Source organism: Pseudorca crassidens, chromosome X (genome assembly GCF_039906515.1).
Source record: "Pseudorca crassidens isolate mPseCra1 chromosome X, mPseCra1.hap1, whole genome shotgun sequence".
Classification (NCBI taxonomy): Eukaryota; Metazoa; Chordata; class Mammalia; order Artiodactyla; family Delphinidae; genus Pseudorca; species Pseudorca crassidens.
In genome coordinates, this window is record NC_090317.1 from 44,475,972 (window position 1) to 44,498,065 (window position 22,094).

At 38.5% G+C, this 22,094-nt stretch overlaps 1 protein-coding gene and 1 long non-coding RNA gene across 9 annotated transcripts in view; one reads left to right on the forward strand and one right to left on the reverse strand.

Moving 5' to 3' along the window:
- Positions 1 to 22,094, forward strand: part of ZMAT1 (zinc finger matrin-type 1) — a 156,239-nt gene that overhangs the window by 43,563 nt on the left and 90,582 nt on the right. For 2 of the 8 annotated variants that reach the window (XR_010939813.1, XR_010939819.1), the window contains one exon: positions 4,361 to 8,267. The exons of the other annotated variants lie outside the window; for them this stretch is intronic. The gene's annotated coding sequence lies outside the window, so the exon portion shown is untranslated. Of the gene's footprint in view, positions 1 to 4,360; positions 8,268 to 22,094 lie in introns of those variants that run through there. 8 annotated transcript variants of the gene reach the window in all.
- LOC137216542 (uncharacterized) lies at positions 1,373 to 14,689 on the reverse strand. Its single transcript, XR_010939824.1, has 3 exons — positions 14,245 to 14,689; positions 12,986 to 13,174; positions 1,373 to 1,640 (listed from the first exon to the last, which is right to left on the reverse strand). It is a non-coding gene; the product is annotated as an uncharacterized lncRNA (long non-coding RNA).

Genomic DNA, 22,094 nt, shown 5'->3' on the forward strand with positions numbered 1-22,094 from the left:
ACTTTTGATTTTATTGATTTTTTTCTATTCTTTTTCTAATGTCCATTTCATTGATTTCTGCTCTATTCTTTTTTGTGCTGCATTGGGCTTAGTTTGCTCTTCTTGTATATAGTTTTTTAAGATGGAAGTTTAGGTTATTGGTTTGAGACTCTTCTTTTCTGATATAGGTGTTTGAAGGTATAAATTTATCTCGGAGCATTGGCTTAGTTGTATTCCAAAACTTTGATATGCTATGATTGAGCATTCATTTCAAAATATTTTCTAACTTCCTTTTTTGCTTTCACCCATGTGTTACTAAGAAGTGTGTTAATTTCTGAATGTTTTGGGATTTCAAAAATTTGTTTCTCTCTTGATACTTAAATTAATTCTCTTGTGGTTAGAGAAAATATATGGCATGATTTTCATCATTTTAAAGTTATTGAGACTTGTTTTACTGCTTAGTGTATTGTCGACCTTAGAGAATGTTCCATCTCCATTTGAAAAGATTGTGTATTCTGCCTATGTGGAGTGAAGCATTTTATATATACAGGCACATGCACACCTGTAATACTTGTTGATAATTCTGTTCAAGTCTTCTATATCCTTGTTAATTTTCTATCTAGTTGCTCTACCAATTACGATAGAGTTTTGAAGTTTCCAACTATTCCTTCTTTCAATTGTCAGTTTTTGTTTCACTTATTTTGGGGTTCAGCTTTTAGTACACATACATTTATAATTGTTTTATGTTCCTGAGATATCGGCCCTTTTATCATTATGAAATATTTCCTAATATCCTAATGATATTTCTTATTTTAAAGTCTATTTTTTCTAATATTAATGAATTCATTCCAATACTCTTGTAGTCACTGTTTGCAAGACATATCTTTTAAGAATCTTTTACTTTCAAACCATTTGTGTCTTTGAATCTAAGGTGTGTCTCTTTAAGGCAGCATATAGTTGAGTCTTGCTTTGTTATTGAGTTTGTCATTTGTTTCCTTTTGATTAATGTAATTATTGATGTGCTTAGATTTTCATTTCTCATTTTTGTATTTGTTTTCTATATGTCTCTTACCATTTCTGTTCATCTATTCTTACTGGATTCCTTTCTTTAGGTTAAAATTATTTTTGGTATCCATTTAAATTCTTTTGTTGGTTTTATGTTTTTACAATAGTTTTTGAGATTTTTTTTTGTTAGAGGTTGCTCTAGGGATTACAACATGCATCTTAATTTATCATAATCTATTGCAGAGTAATACTAATTCAATTCCAAACTAATAAAAATAATTTGCTCAAATGAAAGTGCATTCCATCCCTCCCTCCTCTGTGCTATTGTTACCAAGTCCAAGTTCATACTACTTACTGCACAACAGGCCAAAAATTGTGAGACAAGGTGTTGAGACAAGGAATCTTGACTTTATTTGGAAAGCCAGCAGACCAAGAAGGTGGCGGACTAATGGCCTAAAGAACCATATTAATTTGGGGTATAATTCATGCTTCTTTTATGCTAGTGAAGGGAGAAGCAGGAGGAGGTAAGGTCAGGTGGTGAGGAATAGCCTCAAACAGCTGGGCACTGGTGGTGGTCTGAGGGAGGTTACGAAACTTTTTTTTTCTTGGTCAGTTGACTCTGATTGACATTAACCTGGTCTGATGTTCCTGCAGAACTAGATAGACAAATGTTAGTTTTTCTTGCTCATGTTTCCTTATCACCACGCGGGAGGTAGAGTTTCTTTGAAATGAGGCTATCATGTACACCCGAAGCTTTGGGCAAAATTCCTTTAGTGACTAATATGTCTATGTGCAGGGCTAAGCAGAGGATTATGACTCAGAGGTTAAAGCAGCAGAAGAGATAGATACATTATGGTGTCAGAGTCTTTCCCTGTTATACTATTATTGTCATATATGTTACATCTATATATGTTATAAATTCAACAATACAGAGTTATAATTATTGCTTTGTAGCATCTTATGCCTTTTAAAGAATTTAAGAGAATAAATGAGACAATACATTGATAAGTTCTCTTAAATTAGCCCATATAGTTACCATTTCTGTTGCTATTCATTTCTTCCTGAGGATTCAAGCTACAGTCTTGTGTCATTTCCTTTCAGCCTATAGGACTTCCTGTAGCATTTCTTGTAATATAGGTATGCACAGCAAATTCTCTCATCTTTTTCTGAAAATGTCTTTATTTAACCTTAGCTTTTAAAGGATAATTTTGCTGGATATAGAAATCTTGGTTGACAGGATTTTTTTCTACCACCATTGCCTCTGACCACATTACTTCCAATAAGAAGTTGAGTACTAATCATATTGTTGATCCTCTGTATGTGCTGAGTTATTTTTCTTTTGCTGTTTTCAAAGTTTTCTCTGTCATTGGTTTTCAATAGTTTAACTATGATGTGTCTCATTGTAGATCTTCTAGTAATTATTCTACTTGGGGTTGGTTGAGCCTCTTGTTACTGTAATGTTTGTCATCAAAATTTGGGAAGTTTTCAGGCATTATTACTTCAAATATATTTCTCCCCCCCGCTCTCCCCTATTGCAACTCCTATTGCTTGTTAAACTTCATGATGTTCTTCAGTTCTCTGAAACTATTAATTTTTTATCATTCTTTTTCTCTCTGTTCTTTGGAGTGGATAATTTCTCATGATGTCACCCCTTTTTGGTGTTATGATTATTGTTTTTGCCATTTCAAATATGCTATTGAGCTTCTAGTGAAATTTCATTTCATTTATTATACTTTACAACTTCAAAGAACCAAATGGAAATTTGGTTATTTTATTTCTTTCTCTTTATTGGGGATCTCTATTTGTTGATTGATTGTTGCCACACTTTTGTATAATTATTTTTAAGTGCTTTCTTTAGCTCTTTGAACATATTTTTAATCACTGCTTTGAAGTGTTTATCTGCTAAATCCAATATCTGGGGACCCTCAAAGACAGTTTCTTTTGGCTTTTTTTTCCATGAAAATGTGTCACAAATTCTTGTTTCTTTGCATGTCTTGTAATATTTTGTTGAAAACTGGAAATTTTCGATAATATATTTTCAACTCTAGTAGTTGTTATTTTCATTGTTTAGTAACAAGCCCAGGCTAAAACTGTCTCAGCTGTGATATTTGGCAACTGATGTCTTTATTCAATTGTGTATTTGTACGTGTGTGTGTTTGTGTGTGTGTATACACACATTTGTTTCTATTTATAAGGTGAGCTATGTAGGAGTAGGCCCCTGGTCTCTGTAGCTTAATGGTCAAACAAGATTGGATACAGTTTGTGCTCAAATATCTCAAGCCAGTAAGGTTTCTGACCCCCATCATTGTATCTATGTGTGAGTAGAGGAACACATTCAAAGTTCTGGCCATTTTCAAGTCTATATTTTCCGGCTTTACTTTTTCTTTAAAGAATGTCTACAGAGTATTATTCATTATACCCCAGGGTAAAAACTCCCAAATGCCTCCCATATACCTCCTTCCTATACAAGGAAGGCCAGAAGTACAGTGGGCTTCTGGGTTGGTTGAGTCATTAGGTCAGTGATATAATCAAAGGCCCAGATTTTGTCCACTTCTTTGATCTGCTGTCTTAAGTGTTGACTCCACCTGCAGTCTGGAAACAAGAAAGAGGAGAAGTTCCAGCATCACCTCCAGACACCTGGGGGTGGCAGGTGAGAGGCGGCTGGGAATGTTGTTTCTTTAAGTGGATGCTGGTTACACAGTGTGTTCATTTTATGAAAATTATTTAAGCTGCACACTTAAGATGTATGTACCTTTCTGTGTATATAATATACTCAGGAAAAAGTTCTATAAAGTGAAGCAATTTATGGAAAATATTAGCAAAGCAATACAACTGATGGTGTATGATTATGTGGTACTGGTGTATGATTATGTGAAGGTGTTCAAGAATAACTGATACCTGGGAATCTGCCTTATACCATCAATAGTGTCATGCCTGTTTTTGATGGATGGAATTAAATAAGCAGTAAATACCCATTGTTGATAATTCAGACTAATAGAAGAGGCTTAGGAGAACAGACCCTTCATAAAGAGTACTATTTGCTTAGCTAATATTTCATTTAGCCTCAGATGGAAATAAATCTATTTGCACTTGTTGGGGTGGCCACTTGACTTCCCCTCTCTTTGGAATAAGACTTGGGAAAGACAGACCCAGTCTCAGCAAATATTAGGAATATGCACTATTCTCTCATCTTCTATACCCAAGGCAGGCATTGCTAATTGATCCCAGCACTGTTGCCCATCGTTTCCAGATAAAATCTTGAATTATTTGAAATACAGTGTCAAAGGCAGTTGCTGCCAACAATTGAAGCTGGCAATTGAATGACATTTACTTGACATTTTAGACCTAAACCTCCATCCTTGTCTTAATCTGGAAGGTGCCAAGATATGGATCCCACCTTTGCCAGGGGCACACCCAGAAGACTTGCTATGCCCAGAAGAGAGCACAGAAGAGAAGAGGGTGACAGCTTCTGTCCAAAACTAGAGCTCAACACTCCATGTCTTCTACACACCATGTCTGTGATCTCAATCCCACCTGCCCTGATTACAGCTGGCTTCTCTGAACCCCAACTGTTCCTCTCCTCAGCAATATCAAAGTCTCAGGAGCATGGCCTTTACTTCTAGATGGAAGGGGCTTGCCAGGATCCACCTGCATAGCCCAAGCATAACAGCACATAAAAGCAGATTCCACAAAAGTACCTTCTAATTTTTATGGCCCAAAGTACAGTTGACTCTTGAACAACACAGGCCCACCTATATGCAGTTGTTTTTCAATAAATACATTGGAAAATATTTAGGAGATTTGTGACAATTTGAAAGCACTAGAAGATGAATTGTGTATCCTAGAAATATCAATAAATAAATTAAGAAAAAGTTTGGTATGTCATGAATGCATAAAATATATGTAGATACTATTTTATATTAACTACCATACATATACAAATATCTATTATAAAAAGTTAAAATTATTAGAGAAATGTAAATCAAAATTACAATGAGATATCACCTCACATCAGTCAGAATGGCCATAATTAAAAACTCTACAAATAACAAATGCTGGAGAAGGTGTGGAGAAAAGGGAACCCTCCTACACTGTTGGTGGGAATGTAAATTGGTGCAGCCACTACGGAAAACAGTATGGATGTTCCTTAAAAAACTAAAAATAGAGCTGCCATATGATCCAGCAATCCCACTCCTGGGCATATATTCAGAGAAAACTCGAATTTGAAAAGATACATGCACCCCAATGTTCATAGCAGCACTGTTTACAATAGCCAAGACAAGGAATGTCCATCGACAGAGGAATAGATAAAGAAGATGTGGTATGCATATATATATATATATATATATATATATATATATATATATATATATACACAATGGAATATTACTCAGTCACACAAGGAATGAAATTCTGCCACTTGCAACGACATAGATGTACCATGAAGGTATTATGCTTAGTGAAATAAGTCAGACAGAGAAAGACAGATACTCTGCTGTCATTTACATATGGAATCTAAAAAACAAAACCAATGAGTGAATATAACACAACAGTAACAGACTCACAGATACTGAGAACAAACTAGTGGTTACCAGTGGGGAGAAGAGTGAGGGAAGTGGAAAGATAAGTGAAGGGAATTAAGAGGTAAAAACTACTAGGTATATAATAAATAAGATACAAGTTTGTAACGTACAGTACAGGGAATATAGACAATATTTTATAATAGCGTTAAATGGAGTATAATCTATAAAAATATGGAATCACTATGTTTTATACCTGAAACTAATATAATATTGTAAATCAACTGTATTTCAATAAAATTTTTAAATAAAATGTCTATGCAGCTTATAAGTAGACAAAAAATTACTAGAGTAAATTGCTTAAAAACACATGAGTTAAGAATAAGCATTCTGGCTTTACTTTTTGATGGGCCTTTTCACACCTCCTCTGTCCCTTCACACAATCTCAGTATCGGACAGGAGTGTGTGACTAGCTTGGCCCTTCCTATTTTCTGCTTTGAATTCACATATATACAAACATGATAGCAATGTTGGTAGGATTCAGGTAGATTTTGTTTTCCTTTCCTGTATTTCATAGTTTTCCTACAAAATAATTCACATCATTTGTGCAGTTAGAAATAATGATAACTTGATGGAAATAAAAATACCCATTCACTGTGATAGAAAAGTAACTCAATCCATAAAGAAGAAGACCTCTAAGTCCACAGACAAATTGAGGAACAGTATATTGACAGAGAAGTGCTGGTTTACTCATCTCATTGACTTCTACCAACAAAATGTCCCAAGTGTGCAAATTAAAATATCATACAAACTTCTGCCTCTGGAGAGATGGAGTACAAGTACTGTTCTTTATTCCTCTCCCTAAATTCAACTAAAAATTAAGGACATTATATACAATACAAACTTAAGAAGAGTCTGAAAGGTGGAAAGGAGAAGAGAGACTGACTAAGACCTCAGGACCCAAGGAATGACATCATGGTGAGTTCCTTGGGTTCTCTTTTTATCTCATGAAGGAAATATAAAAATAAGACAAGTAATTATTTAAGTTGAAAACAAAAACAATAGAGAAAATCAAACAAATAGCTGGTTCTTTGAAAAGTTTGATAATATTGACAAACCTCTAGCAAGAATGACAAAACAAAAAGAAGACATTTATCAAGAGTGAAACAGGAGACAGAGTTTCAAAACCTGCAGACATCAAAATAATAAGAGAAATATTGAAACTGTACACACAGAAATTTTACTACTTAGATGAAAGTGACAAATTCCTCCAAAAGCACCAACTACCACAAGTCACCCAATATGAAATAAATAATTTGAACAGCCATATAACTGCTAAGAAAATGGAATTTTTAATTTAACAACTCTCCAAAAACAAAATCTGCAGGCAAAGATGATTTCTCTGGAAGATTCTCACAAATATTTAAAGAATAATTAACACCAATTCTACACAATCTCTTCCAGAAAGAAAAGGGTGGAAGACTTTCAATTCACTTTATGAAGCTAGAATTACTCTGATGCCAAAACCAGGCAAAGAGCACACACACAAAAAAAGAAAATACAGAGTGATAGGAAGTCCAGAGATAAACCCACACACCTATGGCCACCTAATCTATGACAAAGGAGGCAAGAATATACAATGGAGAAAAGACAGTCTATTCAATAAGTGGTGCTGGGAAAACTGGACAACTACATGTAAAAGAATTAAATCAGAACACTCCCTAACACCATACACAAAAATAAACTCAAAGTGGATTAAAGACCTAAATGTAAGGCTGGATATTATAAACCTCTTAGAGGAAAATATAGGCAGAACACTCTTTGACATAAATCACAGCAAGATCTTTTCTAATCCACTGCCTAGAGTAATGAAAATAAAACCAAAAATAAACAAATGGGACCTAATTAAACGTAAATGCTTCTGCACAGCAAAGGATAACATAAACAAAATGAAAAGACAACCCTCAGAATGGGAGAAAATATTTGCAAATGTAGCAACTGACAAGGGATTAATCTCCAAAATATACAAACAGCTCATGAAGCTCAATATCAAAAAAACAAACAACCCAATCAAAAAATAGGTGGAAGACCTAAATAAACATTTCTCCAAAGAAGGCATACAGATGGCCAACAAGCACATGAAAAGATGCTCAACATCACTAATTATTAGAGAAATGTAAATCAAAACTACAATGAGATATCCCCTCACACCAGTCAGAATGGCCATCATCAAAAATTCTACAAACAATAAATGCCGGAGAGGGTGTGGAGAAAAGGGAATCCTTGTACACTGTTAGTGGGAATATAAATTGGTACAGCCACTATGGAGAACAGTATGGAGGTTCCTTAAAAAACTTAAAATGGAGCTACCTTACGACCCGGCAATCCCACTCCTAGGCATATATCTGGAGAAAACCATAATTCAAAAGGATGCATGCACCCCGATGTTCACTGCAGCACTATTTACAATAGACAGGACATGGAAGCAACCTAAATGTCCATCAACAGAGGAATGAATAAAGAATATATGGTACATATACATACAATGGAATATTAGCCATAAAAAGGAATGAAATAGTAAATACCATTTGCAGAGATGTGGATGGACCTAGAGACTGTCATACAGAGTGAAGTAAATCAGAAAGAGGAAAACAAATATCATATATTAACACATATATGTGGAATCTAGAAAAGTAGTACAGATGAACTTATTTTCAAAGCAGAAATAGAGACACAGATGTAGAGAACAAACTTATGGATACCAAGGGGAGAAGCGGGGATGGGACAGATGGGGAGATTGGGATTGACATATATATATATATATATATATATATATATATATATATATATATACTATGTGTAAAATAGATAACTAATGAGAACCTACTGTATAGCACAGGGAACTCTACTCAATGCTCTGTGGTGACCTAAATGGGAAGGAAATCAAAAACAGAGTGGATATATGTATACATATGACTGATTCACTTTGCTGTACAGCAAGAAAATAACACAACATTGTAAAGCAACTATACTCAAATAAAAATTAATTTAAAAACAGAAAAAATATATAGAGCAATACCTCTCATGAATATAGATTCAGAAATGCTTAACAAAATATTAGAAAATGGAATTCAGCAATATATAAAACGAATTATACATCATGACAAAGTGGAGTTTATTCCAAGGATGCAAGACTAATACAACATTTGAAAATCAATCATTAGTAGTCTACAGAAGAAAAATAATGTGATCAATCAGTGTAGAAATAGTATTTCATAAAGTTCAACACCCACTCATGACAAAAGCTCTCAGAAAACTAGGAAAAGATGGAACTTCCTCAACTTGGCAAAAGGCATCTACAGATAATATTATGCTTAATGCAAAACAAAATGCCTTTCTCCTAAGATCAGGAATAAGACAAGGATGTCTGCTCTTGTCTTATTCAATGTACATTCTTATTCAATGTACTATTGAAATTGCCCCTAATTGCACAAGACATAGTTTTTACATAGAAAATCCCAAGGAATATAAAATTTTAAATGTTTAGAACTAACAGGGGAAGTACACAAAAATGTATTCACATTCACATATTCTTTTTCTATATTGCAATCTCATCCAGGATTTTTATTCTCAGGATTTTAATTTGCATTTCATTACCTAATGTGTTTCGGAATACCTTCAGATATTTATTGGGCATGAATATTGATTATTCTTTAAATGGATATCCTGTTCTTATCATCTGCCGATCTCTTCCTGTTTAATAGTAAGCATGCTTTATAAACTATTGATATAAACCCTACATTGTTTGCAGACGTTTTCTCTTGGATTTTCAGTCAACTGTTACTTATTTTTCCAAACAGAAAATGTTCAAAAATTTTCATTAATTTGTTGATTTTAAAGCAATACAGATCATTGTAATAGAAACTGAGCAATACCCTAGCCATCATCGATTACCCACATTAGAGCATTCAAAGCTCTGGAGCCTTCAGAACACAACGGAAAAGCGTTAGAGTAATTCCAGTTTTAACTACTGCACAAGCATTTACAAGGCTGTTTCCCTGATTTATTTAACCATCTCCTAACTGCTATAATCTGATCTGAAAAACGGGAATAATCACTGGCAGTGTGAATAGCTGCTAAGATTAAGGCAGATAAAATGTAAAATATATCTTGCTTAAAGAAGTACTGTGACTTTTTTTTTTTTTTTTGCGGTACGCGGGCCTCTCACTGTTGTGGCCTCTCCTGTTGCGGAGCACAGGCTCCGGACGCGCAGGCTCAGCAGCCATGGCTCACGGGCCTAGCTGCTCCGCGGCATGTGGGATCTTCCTGGACCGGGGCACGAACCTGTGTCCCCTGCATCGGCAGGCGGACTCTCAACCACTGCACCACCAGGGAAGCCCTATCGTTTTTTAATAGCTGCATAGTGTGTGTACTATAGTTTATTCAACTAATATCCTTTATTTGGGCATTTAGATTGTATTCTGGTGTTTTGTAACTGTAAATAATGCTACAATGAATAACCTTTTGTATATGTGTTTTCATATTGCTAAAATTTTATCTTTAGGGTAAAAATCCAATAAATGGAATTGCTGGGTCTAAGGGTAAATGCAAGGAATGAACTACTGATACATGTAACAACTATGATGGTTTTCCAGGGAATTATCCTGAGTGAAAAAAGCTGATCTCAAAACTTTCCACACTGTATGATTCCATTTATGTAACATTCTTGAAATGACAAAACTTTAGAAATGGAGACAATTTAGTGGTAGCCAGAGGTGAACGAAGTGGGAATAGGAGTACAAGGTTAAGAAGTTGTAGCCAAAAACAAAAAACACCCTAAACAACAAAAAAAGCAACAAGTAAGATCCTTGTGTAGTGGAATTGTTCAGTATCTTGGCTATATCTGTTTCCTGTTTGTAAGAGGTTACCATTGGGGGAAACTTGGTAAGTGGTACATGGATTTCTTTGTATTATTTCGTACAACTGCTTGTGAATTTGTAATCATCTCAAAAGAAAGTTTAATTTTAAAAGTTTAATCTTTAAAAAAAGGATTTTGCAGGTGCCTGGGAGAAGGAAAAGTATGTGACTCAAATAGGTCTTTTATTCTATAGGCAAATAAGTACTTTCCTGCTTCCTGGATGTTTGAAGAGTATCATGAGAGGTGTTTAATAATGAGTCTCCAAACAGATGCAAATTGATGCCCTTGAAAGGAAATCACACTTATATCTAATGATCCATTTTGTTATTCAAGCTGTCATTGTATTAGTTAAGGCTGCCAAAACAAAATACCACGGACTAGGTGGCTTAAACAATACGAATTTGTTTCCCACAGTTTTGGAGGCTGAGAAGTCCAAGATCAAGATGCCAGTGATTCAGTTTCCCAGTGAGCTCTCACTTCTTTTTCAGATGTCATCTTATTGCTGTGTCCTCACATGGTGGAGAGAGAGAGAGAGAGAGAGAGAGAGAGAGAGAGAGAAAGCAAATTCTCTGGTATCTCTTCTTAAAAGGGCACTAATCCCATTATACAGATCCCACTCTTATGACTTCATCTCAACTGCACAAAGGCCCCGTTTCCAAATACCATCATATTGAAAGTTAGGGCTTCAACATATGAATTGGGGGTGGGGGAGCAGGGACACAATTCAGCTCACAGCAGTCATCATTGCAGTTTCAGAACAAACAAAAGAATTCAGGTAATTGTTTGTACAAAGGACAACTCACTGCCCTCTCTCAGTCTCTCCTACCTCAAGATGGTTGAGCTCAGGTCCCAGGTGCACAAGTGTTACATAGTAACAATGTGAATAAAAGATATTTTTTTTAAACCCTGATGCAAAACAACATGGATGACTCTCACAAGAATAATGTTGGTCAAAAGAAGCAAGGCACAAAAGATGCATACATTATAAGATGCCAATTATATAAAGTTCAAATTCAGGCAAAACTAATGTATGGTGTTAGATGGCATGACAGTGGTTACCTGCTTAGGATGGGCCAGTAGTGATGGGGGAGGGAGAGCTCATAAGTGACTTCTGGATTTGAATATAGTGTTCTGTTTTGTGATCTGGTTGCTGATTACACAGGTGTGTTCACTTTATGAAAATTCATTGAACTGTACTCCTATGATTTGTGTACTTTTCTATATGCATGTGACATATCAATAAAAATTTATAAAAGAAGGTCTGAATGAATGGAAATCTATACCACATTTGGGATACATTGTTGAGGCATCATTTTACACTGGAAAACTTCAGAAACTTGAGCTCAAATAGCTAAAATATTGAGTAAAATTCTTAATTTAGTTTCCTAATACTTAATATAAGTTCCTGTGATACTCACAGCATATGAGCTAAGAGAATGGATATTTGTGAATTTTAGAAATATCTAAGAAGGAAAACCATACGTAGAAGTACATTCTTGTGAGGTATTGTTTACTTCCTTTCCTTTTGTTTTTCTCATTTCCTACCCCTTTTTCAGTAGGAAGCTTCAGCGTGGCATTGTGGCAGGGATGGAAGCAGAAGTGCTTACAGTCAGTGAGTCATCCTATTATCTGTAACTCATTGAATACATTTTGTGTCCCTCGATTGCAAGGGAGAACCTTGGAGGATACTCTTCCACCTCAAGACCAGTGGTGGCTCTAGGTGTGTCTAGGGAGACTGGGCAGCCAGTCTTGCCAATGATTCACCAACCTGGAGTGTGGAACTGAAAGAATAAGGTCACATGACCCAAACACATGCCAGCCAAGTTAAGGTTTATCTCTAAACTATTTGGCAAGAGAGTTGATAACAGCAGGGAAAGGTACAGGATTCAGTGCTAGATAAACCCAACAGTATTGACTCAGATCAGATAGCCTATCAGCTTGGCAGGAATGAGTTTCAGATTATTTTCAGTTCATTTGAAAGCCTTCTCTGATCACTTTGACCCATACAATTTGGAATCAATTGTATTTCCCTTTGTTTTTCCACATGATTTCACTTGTTGCTACAGAGGATAGTGCATATTTCCTACTGTGTGGCTAAGGACCCATTCCCATGGCTTATGACTATGTATGTGCACCAGAGTGTGCTTGAGTCCAGTGTGTGTGTGTGTGTGTGTGTGTGTGTGTGTGTGCGCGTGCGAGAGAGAGAGAGAGAGAGAGAGAGAGAGAGAGAGAGAGAGAGACCTGAATGAATAAATGTTTTAGACTATATCCTTTGAGGGTTTAAGTGGAAATATAAACCAAGACAATCAGGTTGAAAATATTTATACAGATAAGATTTTGGTAAATTTATATTAATAAACATTTATATTCTTATATATGAAAATTCTTATTTTATCAATACACTGATGGTAATACACATAAAATTTGTCATTCAGCTCTGTTTTATTCCTATAGAATGCAAGGTGTCAGAGAGGGATTTGGCACAACGTATTCTGATGATTGAGAGAAAGACATGATGTTTCCCTGTTTTATAGATGAGGACAGCAACAGGGGAGAGACTTACCCAAATTCCCAGAGCTAGTGATGAACAGGCACCAGCACCCAGATCTCTTGATTCCCTTTCAATGCTTTGACCAGAAGCTCAATTATTATGCTTAGATTCTTTTCACAGGAACTTCTTATCAAGGGTACATTTGTCTTCCAGGGGCTCAAAATTATTTATAGATATGCAGTTCATAAACTTTCTGATAACCTAAAGCACGAAACGAATCAGACAAGAAAGCACAATGATTAAATGGCAGGATTATTAAGCAGAGTATCAGGAAAAATCACAAAAGTGTTTTCTGCTTTGGGTCCTGCCACTCTTTTGGCTAATAACTAATCTAGCCTCTCAGAGCTTCAGATTATCTTAAACTGAAGTTGGTGGATCAGATAACCTCTAAGACCATTACATTTCTTACAATCATAAGCAGATGAAAAACTTGGCTATTAAGAAGTTTTTGTCATCTATAAGATGAGCAAAAATTTCCTGGTGCTAACACAGATGGAACTTTCCTCACTACACGTTGGAGGAGGTTTGAGACTGACCCTGTAAACTGTCACATATGGCTTCAGCATTAGCCACAGGCATTTAATCATCTAGATACTATAAACATAGTTGTGTACTAATCACCCATCTAGTCCTAGTGTTATGTCGATGAAAATTCAATTAACTATCAAATTAAGAAGAAAAATAAGGGAATTTTATTTGAGCCAAACTGAAGATTATAACCCAGGAAGCAGAATCTCAGAAAGCTCTGAGAACTGTTCCTCCCATTAGAAGTTGAAGGCACGGTCATATACGTTTTCAATACAAAGGATTGTACATCAAAATGACATACTGATATTTTATGTAAAGTTCACCAAGAATACACAGTCCAGGTAAGCATATACAAAGCAAGGAGCAAGTCACTATGACCCCCTACAGAGTTGGGAAAGAATGCTATTCTTTTAAGAAGCTACATTACTAGCGTCAGAAGAAAGAAAAACAAACAATCACGCAGAGAAAGTATTTTATGTTTATTTTTTCTTATCTTGCCTTAAAATATAAATTTTATTTCATCAATTAGAAGTAGAGTATGAAGTGAAGGGGAAAATGACAACAGTTGAATACAAATGCTGTATTGGGCACCTTATATTGATTGTTTCTTTAGCTACTCACAATAATTCACTTATATAAGAATCATTGCTCACATTTTACAAATAAGTAAATAGGTACAGAGAGGTTAAGGGCATTTTTACAGTAACAGTATTAAAGTGCAAAAGCACTTTGTATATACTTACCTCATCACGCAGAATATTAAACATACATATGCTCAATGGTTCAGCTCTGATAAAATTAATTTTAACTGCTTCATGTAGGATATTCTTCAGTGAAGTATTTTTGTTTTCTTTTTCTTCCTTTTACTATGAATATGTGCAGTTGAAGAATTAATGAATGCTAATACAGTGTGATGACACAGCTTTGATTCTTGCTCAGGTGTCTTTTCCACTGTTTGGATATTTGCATTGATGATGCAAAAGAATGGTTGGTAAAACTGGAAATCAGGTTGCCAATAAATTTGGCAGTTTATATAAAATGGGAAAAATTCCTTGAAAAACAAAACTATCTACATGGATCCAAGAGGAAACAGAAAATCTGAATAGTCTCATACGTATTAAAGAAATTGAATCTTTAAATAAGAACCTATCCAAAAAGAAATCTCCAGGACCATATAGCTTCACTGGTGAATTCTTCCAAACATTTCAAAAACAAATGATACAGACGAGGGGAAGATGGCGGAAGAGTAAGACGCGGAGATCACCTTCCCCCCCACAGATACACCAGAAATACATGTACATGTGGAACAACACCTACAGAAAACCTACTGAACGCTGGCAGAAGACCTCAGACCTCCCAAAAGGCAAGAAATTCCCCACGTACCTGGGTAGGGCAAAAGAAAAAACAGAGACAAAAGAATAGGGACGGGACCTGCACCAGTGGGAGGGAGCTGTGATGGAGGAAAGGTTTCCACACACTAGGAAGCCCCTTCCCGGGCGGAGACTGCGGGTGGCGGAGGGGGGAAACTTCGGAGCCGCAGAGGAGAGCACAGCAACAGGGGTGGGGAGGGCAAAGTGGAGAGATTCCCACACAGACGATTGGTGCCGGCACTCACCAGCCCAAGAGGCTTGTTTGCTCACCCGCCGGGGTGGGTGGGGCTGGGAGCTGAGGCTCGGGATTCTGTCGGGAGCGCAGGGAGAGGTCTGGCGGCGTGAAAACAGCCTGTAGGGGGGTTAGTGCACCACGGCTAGCCTGGAGGGAGTCCAGGGAAAAGTCTGAACCTGCCAAAGAGGCAAGAGACATTTTCTTCCCTCTTTGTTTCCTGGTGCACGAGGAGAGGGGATTAAGAGCGCTGCATAAAGGAGCTCCAGAGACGAGCATGAGCCGCGGCTAACAGCGCAGATCCCAGAGACGGGCATGAGACGCTAAGGCTGCTGCTGCCGCCGCCAAGAAGCCTGTGTGCAAGCACAGATCACTATCCACACCCCCCTTCCGGGGAACCTGTGCAGCTCGCCACTGCCAGAGTCCCGGAATCCAGGGACAACTTCCCCAAGAGAACGCATGGCGCGCCTCAGGCTGCTGCAATGTCACGTCGGCCTCTGCTGCCACAGGCTCACCCTGCACTCCGTACCTCTCCCTCGCCCCGGCCTGAGTGAGCCAGAGTCCCCAAAGCAGCTGCTCCTTTGACCCAGTCCTGTCTGAGCGAAGAACAGACGCTGTCCTGCGACCTACATGCAGAGGCGGAGCCAAATCTAAAACTGAGCCCTGGGAGCTGTGAGAACAAAGAAGAGAAAGGGAAATCTCTCCCAGCAGCCTCAGAAGCAGCGCATTAAAGCTCCACAATCAACTTGATGTACCCTGCATCTGTGGAATACATGAATAGACAACGAATCATCCCAAATTGAGGAGGTGGACTTTGAGAGCAAGATTTATGATTTTTTCCCCTTTTCCGCTTTTTGTGAGTGTGTGTGTGTGTATGCTTATGTGGGAGATTTGTCTGTATAGCTTTGCTTTCACCATTTGTCCTAAGGTTCTATCTGTCCGGTTTTTTTTTATTGTTTTTGTTTTTTGGGGGTTTTTTTGTTTTGTTTTTTGTTTTAAAAATATATATTTTTTCTTAATAATTATTTATTTGAATAACTTTATTTTATTTTATCTTACTTTATTTTATCTTCTTCTTTCTTTCTTTCCTTTTTCCCTCCTTCCTTCCTTCCTTCCTCCTCACTCCTTTCTTTATTTCTTTCTTTCTTCCTTGCTTTCTTTCTTTCTTTCTTTCTTTCTTTCGTTCTACATTTTCTCCCTTTTATTCTGAGCCATGTGGATGAAAGGCACTTGGTGCTGCAGCCAGGAGTCAGTGCTGTGATTCTGAGGTGGGAGAGCCAACTTCAGGACACTGGTCCACAAGAGACCTCCCAGGTCCATATAATATCAAATGGCAAAAATCTCCCAGATATCTCCATCTCAACACCAGCACCGAGCTTCACTCAATGACCAGCAAGCTACAGTGCTGGACACCCTATGCCAAACAACTAGCAAAACAGGAACACAACCACACCCATTAGCAGCAAGGCTGCCTAAAGTCATAATAAGTCCACAGAAACCCCAAAACACACCACCAGATGTGGACCTGCCCAACAGAAATACAAGACCCAGCCTCATCCACCAGAACACAGGCACTAGTCCCCTCCACCAGGAAGCCTACACAACCTACTGAACTATCCTTAGCCACTGGGGGCAGACACCAAAAACAACGGGAGATACAAACCTGCAGACTGCAAAAAGGAGACCCCAAACACAGTAAGATAAGCAAAATGAGAAGACAGAAAGACACACAGCAGATGAAGGAGCAAGATAAAAACCCACCAGACCTAACAAATGAAGCAGAAATACGCAGTCTACCTGAAAAAGAATTCAGAATAATGATAGTAAAGATGATCCAAAATCTTGGAAATAGAATAGACAAAATGCAATAAACATTTAACAAGGACCTAGAAGAACTAAAGATGAAACAAGCATGATGAACAACAAAATAAATGAAATTAAAAATACTCTAGATGGGATCAATAGCAGAATAACTGAGGCAGAAGAATGGATAAGTGACCTGGAAGATAAAATATTGGAAATAACTACTGCAGAGCAGAATAAAGAGTTTCTGCTGAAAGATCAGCTGTTAACCTTATGGGGATTTCCTTGTATGTTATTTGTTGTTTTTTCCCTTGCTGCTTTTAATATTTTTCCTTTGTATTTAATTTTTGATAGTTTGATTAATATGTGTCTTGGTGTGTTTCTCCTTGGATTTATCCTGTATGGGACTCTCTGTGCTTCCTGGACTTGATTAACTCTTTCTTTTCCCTTATTAGGGAAGTTTTCAACTATAACCTCTTGATACATCTTCTCAGTCCCTTTCTTTTTCTCTTCTTCTTCTGGAAACCCTATAATTCGAATGTTGGTGTGTTTAATATTGTCCCAGAGGTCTCTGAGACTGTCCTCAGTTCTTTTCATTCTTTTTTCTTTATTCTGCTCTGCAGTAGTTATTTCCACTATTTTATCTTCCAGGTCACTTATCCGTTATTATGCCTCAGTTATTCTGCTATTGATCCCATCTAGAGTATTTTTCATTTCATTTATTGTGTTGCTCATCGTTGTTTGTTTCATGTTTAGTTCTTCTAGGTCCTTGTTAAATGTTACTTGCATTTTGTCTATTCTATTTCCAAAATTTTGTATCACCTTTACTATCATTATTCTGAATTGTTTTTCAGGTAGACTGCCTATTTCCTCTTCATTTGTTAGGTCTGGTGGGTTTTAATCTTGCTCCTTCATCTGCTGTATGTTTTTCTATCTTCTCATTTTGCTTATCTTACTGTGTTTGGGGTCTCCTTTTTGCAGGCTGCAGGTTCGTATTTCCCGTTGATTTTGGTGTCTGTCCCCAGTGGCTAAGGTTGCTTCAGTGGGTTGTGTAGGCTTCCTGGTGGAGGAAACTAGTGCCTGTGTTCTGGTGGATGAGGCTGGATCTTGTCTTTCTGGTGGGCATGTCCACATCTGGTGGTGTGTTTTGGGGTGTCTGTGGACTTATTATGATTTTAGGGAGCCTCTCTGCTAATGGGTGGGTTTGTGTTCCTGTCTTGCTTTTTGTTTGGCATAGGGTGTCCAGCACTGTAGCTTGCTGGTCATTGAGTGAAGCTGGGTGCTGGTGTTGAGATGGAGATCTCTGGGAGATTTTTGCCATTTGATATTATGTGGAGCTGGGAGGTCTCTTTTGGACCAGTGTCCTGAAGTTGACTCTCCTACCTCAGAGGCACAGGACTGACTCCTGCCTGCAGCACCAAGATCCTTTCATCCACACCACTCAGAATAAAAGGGAGAAAAATTAGAAAGAAAGAAAGAAAGAAAGAAAGAAAGAAAGAAAGAAAGAAAGAAAGAAAGAAAGAAAGAAAGAAAGGAAGGAAGGAAGAAAGGAAGGAAGAAAGAAGGGAGGGAGGGAGGGAAGGAGGGAGGGAGGGAGGAAGGAAAGAAGGAGGGAAGGAAGGAAAAAAGAAAGAAAGAAGATAATTAAAATATAATAAAGTAAGATAAAATATAATAAAGTTATTAAAATATAATAATTATTAAGAGAAAAAGAAAACGGATGGATAGAACTCTAGGACAAATGTTGGAAGCAAAGCTCTACAGACAAAATCTCACACAGAAGCATACACATACACACTCACAAAAAGAGGAAAAGGGGAAAACATCATAAGTCTTGCTCTCAAAGTCCACCTCCACAATTTGGGATGATTCGTTGTCTAAAGGAGGGAAGGAAGGAAAGAAAGAATGAAGATAAAGTACAATAAAATGAAGTCATTAAAATAAAAAGTAATTATTAAGAAAAAAATTAAAAAACAAAACAGATGGAGAGAACCCTCGGACAAATGGTGGAAGCAAATCTATACAGACAAAATCTCACACAGAAACATACACATACACACTCACACAAAGAGGAAAAGGGGAAAAAACCATAAATCTTGCTCTCAAAGTCCACCTCCTCAATTTGGTATGATTCGTTGTCTAAAGGAGGGAAAGGAGGAAAGAAAGAAAGAAGATAAAGGAAAATAAAATAAAGCTATTAAATTAAAAAGTAATTATTAAGAAAAAAATTTAAAAAAAAACGGACGGATAGAGCCCTCGGACAAAGAGTGGAAGCAAAGCTATACAGACAAAATCTCACACAGAAGCATACACATACACACTCAGAAAAAGAGGAAAAGGGGAAAAAATCATAAATCTTGCTCTCAATGTCCACCTCCTTAATTTGGGATGATTCGTTGTCTATTCATGTATTCCACAGATGCTGGGTACATCACATTGATTGTGGAGCTTTAATTCGCTGCTTCTGAGGCTGCTGGGAGAGATTTCCTTTTCTCTTCTTTGTTCTCACAGCTCCCAGGGGCTCAGCTTTGGATTTGGCCCCACCTCTGCGTGTAGGTCGCTGGAGGGCGTATGTTCTTCGCTCAGACAGGACGGGGTTAAAGGAGCCACTGATTCCGGGGCTCTGCCTCACTCAGGCCGGGCAGAGGCAGGGGCACGGAGTGCGGGGTGAGCCTGCAGTGGCAGAGGCCGGTGTGATGTTGCACCAGCCTGAGGCACGCCGTGCGTTCTCCCGGGGGAGTTGTCCCTGGATCCCGGGACCGTGGCAGTGGCGGGCTGCACAGGCTCCCTGCAAGGGGTGTGTGGATAGTGACCTGTGCTCGCACAGAGGCTTCTTGGTGGTGGCAGCAGCAGCCTTAGCATCTCATGCCTGTCTCTGGGATCTGCACTTTTAGCCGTGCCTCGCGCCCGTCTCTGGAGCTTCTTTAAGCAGCGTTCTTAATCCCCTCTCCTCGCGCACCAGGAAACAAAGAGGGAAGAAAAAGTCTCTTGTCTCTTCAGCAGGTCCAGACTTTCCCCCGGACTCCCTCCCCACCAGCCGTGGCGCACTAGTCCCCTGCAGGCTGTGTTCACACTGCCAACCCCAGTTCTCTCCCTGTGCTCCGACCGAAGCCCAAGCCTCAGCTACCAGCCCTGCCCGCCCCAGATGGGGAGCAGACAAGACTCTCGGTCTGGTGAGTGCCAGTCAGCACTGATCCTCTGTGCGGGAATCTCTCCGCTTTGCCCCCCACACTGCTGTTGCTGTGCTCTCCTCCCCGGCTCCGAAGCTTTCCCTCACCACCACCCACAGTCTCTGCCCGCGAAGGGACTTCCTACTGTGGGAAACCTTTCCTCCTTCACAGCTCCGTCCCACCGGTGCAGGTCCCGTCTCTATCCTTTTGTCTCTGTTTATTCTTTTCTCTTTTGCCCTACCCAGGTACGTGGAGGGTTTCTTGCCTTTTGGGAGGTCTGAGGTCTTCTGCCAGCATTCAGTAGGTGTTCTGTAGGAGTTGTTCCACGTGTAGATGTATTTCTGGTGCATTTGTGGGGAGGAAGGTGATCGCATCTTACTCTTCTGCCATCTTCCCCTGGGCTACTGTCCTCAATTCTTTTCATTCTTTTTTCTTTATTCTGCTCTGCAGTAGTTTTTTCCACTATTTTATCTTCCAGGTCACTTATCCGTTCTTTTGCCTCAGTTATTCTGCTATTGTTCCCTTCCAGAGAATTTTTAATTTCATTTATTGTGTTGTTCATGATTGTTTGTTTGCTCTTTAGTTCTTCTAGGTCCTTGTTAAATGTTTCTTGTATTTTCTCCATTCTATTTCCACGATTTTGGATCTTCTTTACTATCATTATTCTGAATTCTCTTTCAGGTAGACTGCCTGTTTCCTCTTCATTTGTTAGTTCTGGTGGGTTTTTACCTTGCTCCTTTATCTGCTGTGTGTTTCTTTGTCTTGTCATTTTGCTTAACTTACTGTATTTGGGGTCTGCTTTCACAGGCTGCAGGTTCGTAGTTCCCATTGTTTTTGGTGTCTGCCCCCAGTGGCTAAGGTTGGTTCAGTGGGTTGTGTAGGTTTCCTGGTGGAGGGGACTAGTGCCAGTGTTCTGATGGATGAAGATGGATCTTTTCTTTCTGGTCGGCATGTCCCTGTCTGGCGGTGTGTTTTGGGGTGTCTGTGACCTTCTTATTATTTTAGGCCACCTCTCTAGTAATGGGGGGGATTGCATTCCTGTACTCCCTTTCCTTTTTTGAAGTATATAATATAGTATTATTACCTATAGGTACTTTGATAAGATCAGAGGCAGTGACTGGTCAGCAAGGTCCCTGGTTTTCCAGAACCACTATGTTTCCCCAAGTCAGAGAGTTCATTTTTAAGCCAAGGTGGCCCCATACTGAGACAACAGTGGGATTCTGGATCAGAGGACAAGTGTCCCAAATGTAGCCAGTGTCAATCCTCTGGCATTATGCGTTATAGAGGTCATACTTTTTCAAGGGCTGAAGCTGACATCTCTATAGTGTTGGTGCTATAGGGGCATCATTTCAAAGTTCTTTTGGTGGAGTCCACAGGAATCTCCTAGGCTTCTTGCCTTTTAATTGGCTCACCACAATTAGGGGGACTATCTTGTCACATCTAACGTGGTGTGGTTTATTGATGGGCTTTCCTGCATAGCATTTTATCCAATTGAATTATTATGTTCACCCAAGACCTCATTTGAATGTGGGGCCTATATATGAGACCCATCCTATCACTAAGAGTCATTCTCTTTTTTCCAAGGCACTGGAAAGATATTACCAACATGCCTGAGCTTTCTACTAACTTTTCTGTTTAGCAATAAATGTTCCAAGAAAGCTACCTCTAAAACCCAGTAAAAGAGAAAAAAGTGAATGAGATGCTGAGTTACTCCACCTATGTCTACAAGATTCCGAAGCATGTTTGCTTTGACATTGGCATTTCATCAAAGGCCATGAACATCATGAATTCTTTCCTTTACTACATACTCAAGTGCGTCTCAGACAAGGCCTCCTACCTTGCCTGTAGCACAAGTTGCACAAATGTCAACTCCAGGGAGATATAAACAGCCTTGTGCCTGCTACCCATAAAGGTGGTTGATTACACTGGGTCTGAAGATACCAAGGCCATCACCAAGTACATCAGCCACAGACTTACTGCCCTCAGGAGGATTTGAGTAACAAACACCAAAGGCTTTT